This window comes from Schistocerca gregaria, chromosome 1, assembly GCF_023897955.1.
Source record: "Schistocerca gregaria isolate iqSchGreg1 chromosome 1, iqSchGreg1.2, whole genome shotgun sequence".
NCBI lineage: Eukaryota > Metazoa > Arthropoda > Insecta > Orthoptera > Acrididae > Schistocerca > Schistocerca gregaria.
This window is the reverse complement of record NC_064920.1, coordinates 834,641,413-834,649,637: the sequence shown is the minus strand read 5'-3', so window position 1 is coordinate 834,649,637 and position 8,225 is coordinate 834,641,413. Positions and strand designations below refer to the sequence as shown.

At 46.0% G+C, this 8,225-nt stretch overlaps 1 non-coding gene across 1 annotated transcript; it reads left to right on the top strand.

The window, feature by feature from the left end:
* The first annotated feature begins 7,817 nt into the window (after window positions 1-7,817).
* Trnat-ugu (transfer RNA threonine (anticodon UGU)) lies at window positions 7,818-7,892 on the top strand. The gene has a single exon. It is a non-coding gene; the product is annotated as a tRNA-Thr (tRNA).
* Window positions 7,893-8,225: the final 333 nt, after the last annotated feature.

Here is an 8,225-nt window from a genome sequence, read left to right as displayed (position 1 = left end):
AAAGGTGAGATGGGGTATTAATGACTAAGATGCGCTTGGACGCTTCATCCAAATATAGTTGCGAATAGGCCTCTATTAGGTCGAGTTTTGCAAGAAGTGTGCCACGAGAATGTTTTACCATGATATCTTCTTCCATCAGGATAGAAGCGGCGTTGCTGACAGATCATGAATAGACTGTGGGCATAAAATATCCACAAATTCTCAAAAATCCATGCGGTTTTTCGACTATCACAATAAGACTAGCCCATTGACTGTTAGCTACTGGCGTTAGGATTCGTTCTTCCTGCAGTCTTTGTAGCTTGTGGTGAAGCTGCTCCCGTAATATGAAAGGGGAATTTAGGATCTTCAGTAGCATAAGAATCGCCAAGGGCTTCAAGATGATTTGCGCTTTAAAGTCAATGATAAAGATCGTATGACGGTAGAAAATTGTGGTGTATCTGAAAAAGAACGTCTTGAACACAGGTACCAGGCACAAGAGGTTGGATGCGATTCGTCGACACGTGGACTTCCAGACCCAGAGGATTAAAGAGATCTAAAGCGAACATGGCTGTAGCTCCTCTAGAGTGACAGCCAAAATTAAGGCCGACAGTAAAGCCGTTTGATACTTCATTTTGTCACTGAATCGTTCATTAATCTCACTGGTGTCACTGCTGTAGCTCTTCAACAGTTTTGCATAGATTTGTAGTATTGGTGAACAAAGATACCGTATGAGTCCCAATTCATGATAGTAGTGGACGAGATAGTATCTGTTTGCAAGTTGATAGGGATGGCGTTGATAATCTCCTCTAACAACAACAGTGCTCGCCCAGTTAGTCATGCGGTCCAACGCACTGCTTTCCGGGCGGGAAGGCATGCCGGTCCCCGGCAAGAATCCACCCGGCGGATTAGTGTCGAAGTCCAGTGTGCCGCCATCTGCCTCGGCGAATGCGGGCTGGTTCCCCGCCGCAGTTACACTATGTCAGCGATTGCTGCGCGAACACTTTCTCCACGTACGGGTACACCATAATTACTCTACCACGCAAACATTGGGGTTACCCTCGTCTGGTGTGAGACGCACCCGTGGGATGGGAGAGGGGGGGGGGGGGGGTTGCACTAGGTCCGAACGGCACAATAACGCTAGGTTCGGTGTGGGGCGGCGGTGGGGTGAGTGGACTGCTGTAGCCTGTTGTGGGGTTGTGAACCACTGAGGGCTAGGGTGGGAACGAAGCCTCTCCGTCGTTTCTAGGTTCCCAGTTCCCTACAATACAACAATACAATACAGTACAACAATCAACAGTCTATTGGAGATGGTCAGAACTCCTAGACATGGACGACACTTAGGCTGTGAATACAGTCCACTGCATCCGAGTCAGAGTCCAATGTGTTCAGGCAGGTACTAGCAACATTCATAATAAGTGTGGATAGACAAAACTCTGCCTTACGCCCACTTATTACCACAGGCTTTGCGCTTCACTTGGTGAAAGTTGCTATGCCAGCGCTGACGAGTGAAGAAAACGTTGCTGCACGGCTATAACGTCTGATTGTATCGATTGCTCACGACGTTCTTATCGGAGTGAGGCTTGTCCAGTGGCATCGGTAGGTTTGGGAGGCTAAACGGAGTCTGGGACTTGCATGTGGGGCGTGTCGAGAATGTTTGCGGTAGTTGACCTTGGCTCTGCTTCCCTGTCGAGCGTTGGGACCAGCTACGGTAACGACTCGACTTGCAGCCCTTCACCTTAGAATCGATGCAAGGAAGTCGACTGGAAACCTCAGGTGATGTGATTATTGCTGCCACCTTTTCCAACATCGGTGTCGCAAATGCAGTATACTTATGTAGTGAAACGTGTCCGCTCGATAGAGGAAATTCTGCAGTGGATAATTCTCCAGCTAAACGACATTAAGAAATGTATTGACACGTCCCCTTAGAAAAATTGTGAATGACTGTGCTGGTAAACCTCTACGTTATTTGATTTTCAAACAGCTGAGCAAAACTGAACGTATTCAGACATTTCTCTCAACAGTAAACTGAGACACAATACTTTTTTTAGCGCAACGCAATCAGACTTCCAATAATCTCTACTAAAGAATGGCACTGACTAACAATAACCTATACTTTTAATGAATCACTTACCTCACAAAAATCTTCGTTACTCAAACTACTGCAATACCGCGTGCGCCAATACTGCCAGCTAAATAAAAGATTCGAACTACTGAAGGCACTAACTACTGATAGGCATTGTTAGCAAATGAAAGATTTTGATTGGGAACAAACAATATATTTACCTTAATAGTGTTCAAAAGTTCATGACGACATCCAGTAGTACAGATTTCCTTTTTATGACAGACACACGTCCAGATTGTCCGCTTTCAAAACTCTGCCATCTCTCTCCCCACATTCACCACTGCTGGCGGCTCACCTCCAACTGTACAACGCTACGCGCTGATCACATCCAACTGCCCGACACTACAATACCGGATATTCCAACAATGTCAACCAGCCACCGACAGCACGCAGCACAGTTAGTGATTTTCACACAGAGCGCTACGTGGCGTTACCAACATAAAAACCGAAACAACCTACTTACAATATTTAATACAAATTTTCACTTGCGTACTTTTGTCACGTTAAGGAGGCAACAGCAATCGGACTTGAATTGTGGTGTGAACATGGTATTAATGTTTCTCATATGCGTCTACCTGAATCTGAAAAAAATGCCAGATTATCGTAAATGGTTCCCATCGCCATATACGTACAGTGTGTATTTGAGATGAATGCAGAAAATGAGAGGGCTGGTGGAGTGAGTCATAACAAGCATATTTCACATATAAACCCATGTCGGCATCCCTTGGCGTACGGCGCTAGGCGTCGTTAAACAGCTTTGCGGCCACCAAGAGGGCAGGCACGCATCATGTCATCTAAGCCGACGTGGTAGTTGGTCTGCAGGGCAAAGATTTCAATGTATTTGTCATATCAAATAAAACAGACGTCGGGTTGAAGTTTTATGCCCTTCATTTGCTGACACTGTGGTCGACGTAGTTGCAGATATTCCAGGCGGGACAACAGTACGGGTTTCTCGCCTCTTACTGGGACGTGAACGCGTTGCTTTTGGCTATGCACTTGTCTGTTTGATAGGTGTTGCATAGAGGGTAGCTTGTGGCCACACTGCGGAGTCTGGTTCGCCCTCTCTTAATTTGTTATCAAACGGGGACACGCTTGTGTTTGATACTGTGTGGAGTAAGTAGGAAATAAAGCGATGTTCTTGGGAGCAAAAGGCAGATGTGCGTTTTGCTTACGGGTCAGCGGATTGAAATGCTCACGCTTCCCAATGTTTGTACGTTCGGCTGATTTTGAGTCGTCGAGTACCAGATCCATGCACATTTACTGCCATCCACAGAAGGACAGATTCACTTGAGGTACGTTTTTCACTCGCACGTTATCGTAATGGCACATGTACATTTAAGGCCTAATTCGAACCGAGCGAGGTGGCGCAGTGGTTAGACACTGGACTCGCATTCGGGAGGACGACCGTTCAATCCCCGTCCGGCCATCCTGATTTAGGTTTTCGTCATTTCCCTAAATCGCTCCAGGCAAATGCCGGGATGGTTCCTTTCAAAGGGCACGGCCGACTTCCTTCCCTAATCCGATGAGACCGATGACCTCGATGTCTGGTCTCCTTCCCCAAACCAACCAACCAACTTAATTCGAAACCTGGAGTATCTTTGATGTTGTAGGTGCGTAGGCCCGCTCGCTGTCGTCAACGCACAGTGCGTACACCAGGACCTAAAGAAGAGGCGTTAGCACTGCTGGAAAACACTCCATCAACAAGCTCGCGGCGTGTTCCACGGGAAATGGGTATAAGTCATTCCACAATTTGGCGTGTATGGCATGAAGATTTACACTACTGGCCATTAAAAATGCTACACCATGAAGATGACGTGATACAGACGCGAAATGCAACCGACAGGAAGAAGATGCTGTGATATGCAAATGATTAACTTTTCAGAGCATTCGCACAAGGTTGGTGCCGGTGGCGACACCTACAACGTGCTGACATGAGGAAAGTTTCCAACCGCTCATACAAAAACAGATGTTGACCGGCGTTGCCTGTTGAAACGTTGTTGTGATGCCTCGTGTAAGGAGAAGAAATGCGTACCATCACGTTTCCGACTTTAATAAAGGTCGGATTGTAGCCTATCGCGATTGCGGTTTATCGTATTGCGACATTGCTGCTCGCGTTGCTCGAGATCCAATGACTGTTAGCAGAATATGGAATCGGTGGGTTCAGGAGGATAATACGGAACGCCGTGCTGGATCCCAACGGCAAAACATCATTTTTTTCGGATGAATCCAGATTCTGCTTACAGCATCATGATGGTCGCATCCGTGTTTGGCGACATCACGGTGAACGCACATTGGATGTGTGTATTAGTCATCGCCATACTGGCGTATCACCTTACATGATGGTATGGGGTGCTATTGGTTACACGTCTCTGTCACCTCTTGTTCGCACCGATGGCATTCTGAACGTAAACGTTACATTTCAGATGTATTACGACGCGTGGTTCTACCCTTCATTCGATCCCTGCGAAACCCTACATTTCAGCAGGATAATGCACGACCGCATGTTGCAGATCCTGTACGGTCCTTTCTGAATACAGAAAATGTTCGACTGCTGCCCTGGCCAGCACATTCTCTAGATCTCTCAGCAATTGAAAACGTCTGGTCAATGGTGGCCGAGCAACTGGCTCGTCACAATACTCCAGTCCATACTCTTGATGAACTGTGGTATCGTGTTGAAGCTGCATGGGCAACTGTACTTGTAAACGCCATCAGAGCTCTATTTGACTCAATGCCCAGGCGTATCAAGGTCTTTATTACGGCCAGAGGTGGTTGTTCTGGGTACTGATTTCTCAGGATCTATGCACCCAAATTGCGTGAAAATGTAATCACATGTCAGTTCTAGTATAATATATTTGTCCAATGAATATCCGTTTATCATCAGCATTTATTCTTGGTGTAGGTTCATGCCCTCAACGCAGACTATTTTCCACGTAGAATTTAAATCTGCCAGTGTTTTTTGCAAAGGTGCTCCATTTAACCGGACTTTCCGAACTGAGTACGTTTCACGGATGAGGCATCCTTTACACGAAAGAGTATGTTCACCAGCCACAGTCAACACGTGTGCGCACAGGAAAATCTACAAGCCGCCTTTACTCGTTATCATTAAGATAACTTCGAAGTCAACATATTGTCGGCTTGGTAGTTAACAATCTGGTCGGTCCATACATGTTCCGCAGGTGAGTTAATCTCCTCACGAAAAATTCTGCCAGAGTTGTTGGAACATGTTCCACTCAACGCGTGTAGCGAATGTAGTCAACACGATGATGCAGTTGTGGCCGGGCACATGCAGCGTGAATGGATCTGGATGAAACCTTTGGTGACAGCTGTACATACCGCGCCGCGGGCTAGTGGCATGGCCTGCAAGTTCCCCGTCTCTGCGTTCACTGATGTTTTTTCTTCTGGGGCCACCTGAAATCTGTTGTCTGTGAAACACCCGTTGGGACTGATAAAGAGCTGACAGCCCATTACGGCATCCTCCTATGCAATTTGAAAGATTGCGACAGTCACTCCAGCGTCGTTGCACGGTGCGCATATGAGGAGGGGTGCGAAATTTCGAGCACTTTTTGTACCTCTTTTCTAATAAAGGTTACAAAACTTTGCCCCGACTTCTCATTTACCTTGTGCCACAAATGGTTGAAAACATGTCCTTTCAGACCTTCTACCATGACGGCACGGTTGGCATTTGCGTGTCTACTCCATTGGCGGTGCGCGATGTTCTTCAACGACGCCTATCGCCGTTGCGGGCATAGATTTCTCCGTGAAAAATGGTTGTTATGACCCACGCTACTAGCTCTCTCATTTTCTATATATTCTTCGTTTCAGACAATAGTTTTGGTTGTCTGCTGTCTTTGTTCAGAGACGCTCTACCATGAAAGCTTAATAAACTTCTCGTATTCGCATAACGTATGAATTGCGATGATCGCGCATCGATATTTACCAAGATAGGTTTTTTCTCTATTAAAAGAATCAGTAACGAAAGAGCACAAACAGTTCTCAGACCAGAATCAGATTTTCGCCCTGCAGCGGAGTGTGCGCTGATATGAAACTTCCAGGCAGATTAAAGTTTTAATCTGCCAGGAAGTTTCAATTCTCAGACCGTTTGGCCAATGAACAATCCAGCTCCAACCTTTTGAAAGACGGCCTCTGTGAAGTGAAACAACACATTTAATTCTGAAATTATTAGTAGAAGTGAAGTACGTGATCTGATCTTAAGAAACGAGAGACACCTAAGTAATTAATCCTCATATTACTGTTTCATAAGCAGAAGCGCGAAGGACATTGCCTCTGCAATGAGCCAACACAGGATGGTGATTGAGTAACAGACAAATGAGGAGTGCGTATAACTAGCCTCTTATACTTCTAAGTTAAGAAATATACAATGACATTCTAAGTTTTACACCTTTTGTGTCTCGTAGAAAAAATTAATTCTGTGTCAGATTTTTAGCCTCTTAATTAAAAAGAAACGGCATATAATCCATGTCCATGGTGGGCGTGGACATATTGAGATGGAAAGCTGATAAAAACACGTAAAAACACCACCAATTTGGGGCACCGCGCAAGATTTCAGTCTAAATTCACAGAAAACCTCATGGCCGATTGAAATGGCTTGTGTCGGACTTGTTGTAGAAGAATTTAAACCCAGGCAGACAAAAAAAACCATAGATTTTTTAATAACAACAATAATTCACTTTTCTATGTCATAAATCATTTATGAACAAGAACAGAAAAGAGTTTAGCATTCGAAATAACTGTCTTGATTTAGCCCTTCCGGTAGAAGAAACCAAAGCTAGTTAGTTCGCCTAGAATGACTTGTTCACTGACTGTCGGATAAAGTCTACGTCTTGGACCATAAGGTGAGACGACTGTCTCTGAGCACAAACGCGGTAACAAAATCAGAATTATATATTAATACCCTCAGGAGCTGACGGGCGTTGGTATATATATCAACGGGGACAGACGAAAATGTGTGCCCCGACCGGGACTCCAACCCGGAATCTCCTGCTTACATGGCAGACGCTCTTTCCTTTTCTCTTTGTTCTTTTGTGTGTGTGTGTGTGTGTGTGTGTGTGTGTGTGTGTGTGTGTGTGTGTGTGTGCGTGTGCGTGTGTGTGTGTGTTTGGTCGTTGCCGACGTCACATGACATCAATTCAAGTTCGTTGTTGATGCTTTCTCTCAGTTTTTTATTACAGAGGCCATCCAGATCTCTGACCGAAGACGGTGAGCTACCGTGCCGGCAAAATCCATGGTATAAACGGTCCATCTGAGCCACTGAGGGCAGAGGGGCAGAGGAACTATCTCGCGCAAGCCTCCCGCGAGACCCACATTCTCACCTTATATGTCCACATACTACATTCGTAGTGTCCCTACCCAACACACTCATTACTCGTGGAAGACATTCTTACCAAGTCCCGTAAGAGTTCGGGTGATATGTGTGCATCCGCACAGAAGAAGAAGGTCATGGCCGAACATGTCTGAAAGAACAGACAGCATATCCATATAAGTATATAGTTCTGGGAATACCGGCCATGACCTTCTTCTGTGCGGATGCACACCTATTACCCGAACTCTTACGGGATTTGGTAAGAATGTCTTCCACGAGTAATGAGTGTGTTGGATAGGAATACTACGAATGTAGTGTGTGGACATATAAGGTGAGACAGTGGGTCTCACAGGAGGCGTGCCAGAGATAAGTCTCTGCAGTCGCACTGTCCTCTGTGCCCTCCGTGGCTCAGGTGGAGAGAGCGTCTGCCATGTAAGCAGGAGATCCCGGGTTCGAGTCCCGGTCGGGGCACACATTTTCACCTGTCCCTGATGATATATATCAACGTCGGTCAGCAGCTGAAGGTATTAATATATAAATCTAATTTCGTTCTAGACGGCTGCAAGTCATCAATGGTGTCTGTTCTTTCAGACACGTCCGAAAGAAAAGACACCATATCCCTACAAGTATAACACAGTAATAGGCAAGTTGAACGTCGAGAGGCTAAGTCTCAGCACGGGAAGGACAGAAACTGCTTTCAGCTGTCCCTAGCTCATTCCGCAGCTGGTGCACTGGCGTTTATTGCCAGATACGGGCTGCGTGATGGCTGAAGTATCGGCTAGCGGATGGACTGGTCGCCGACGA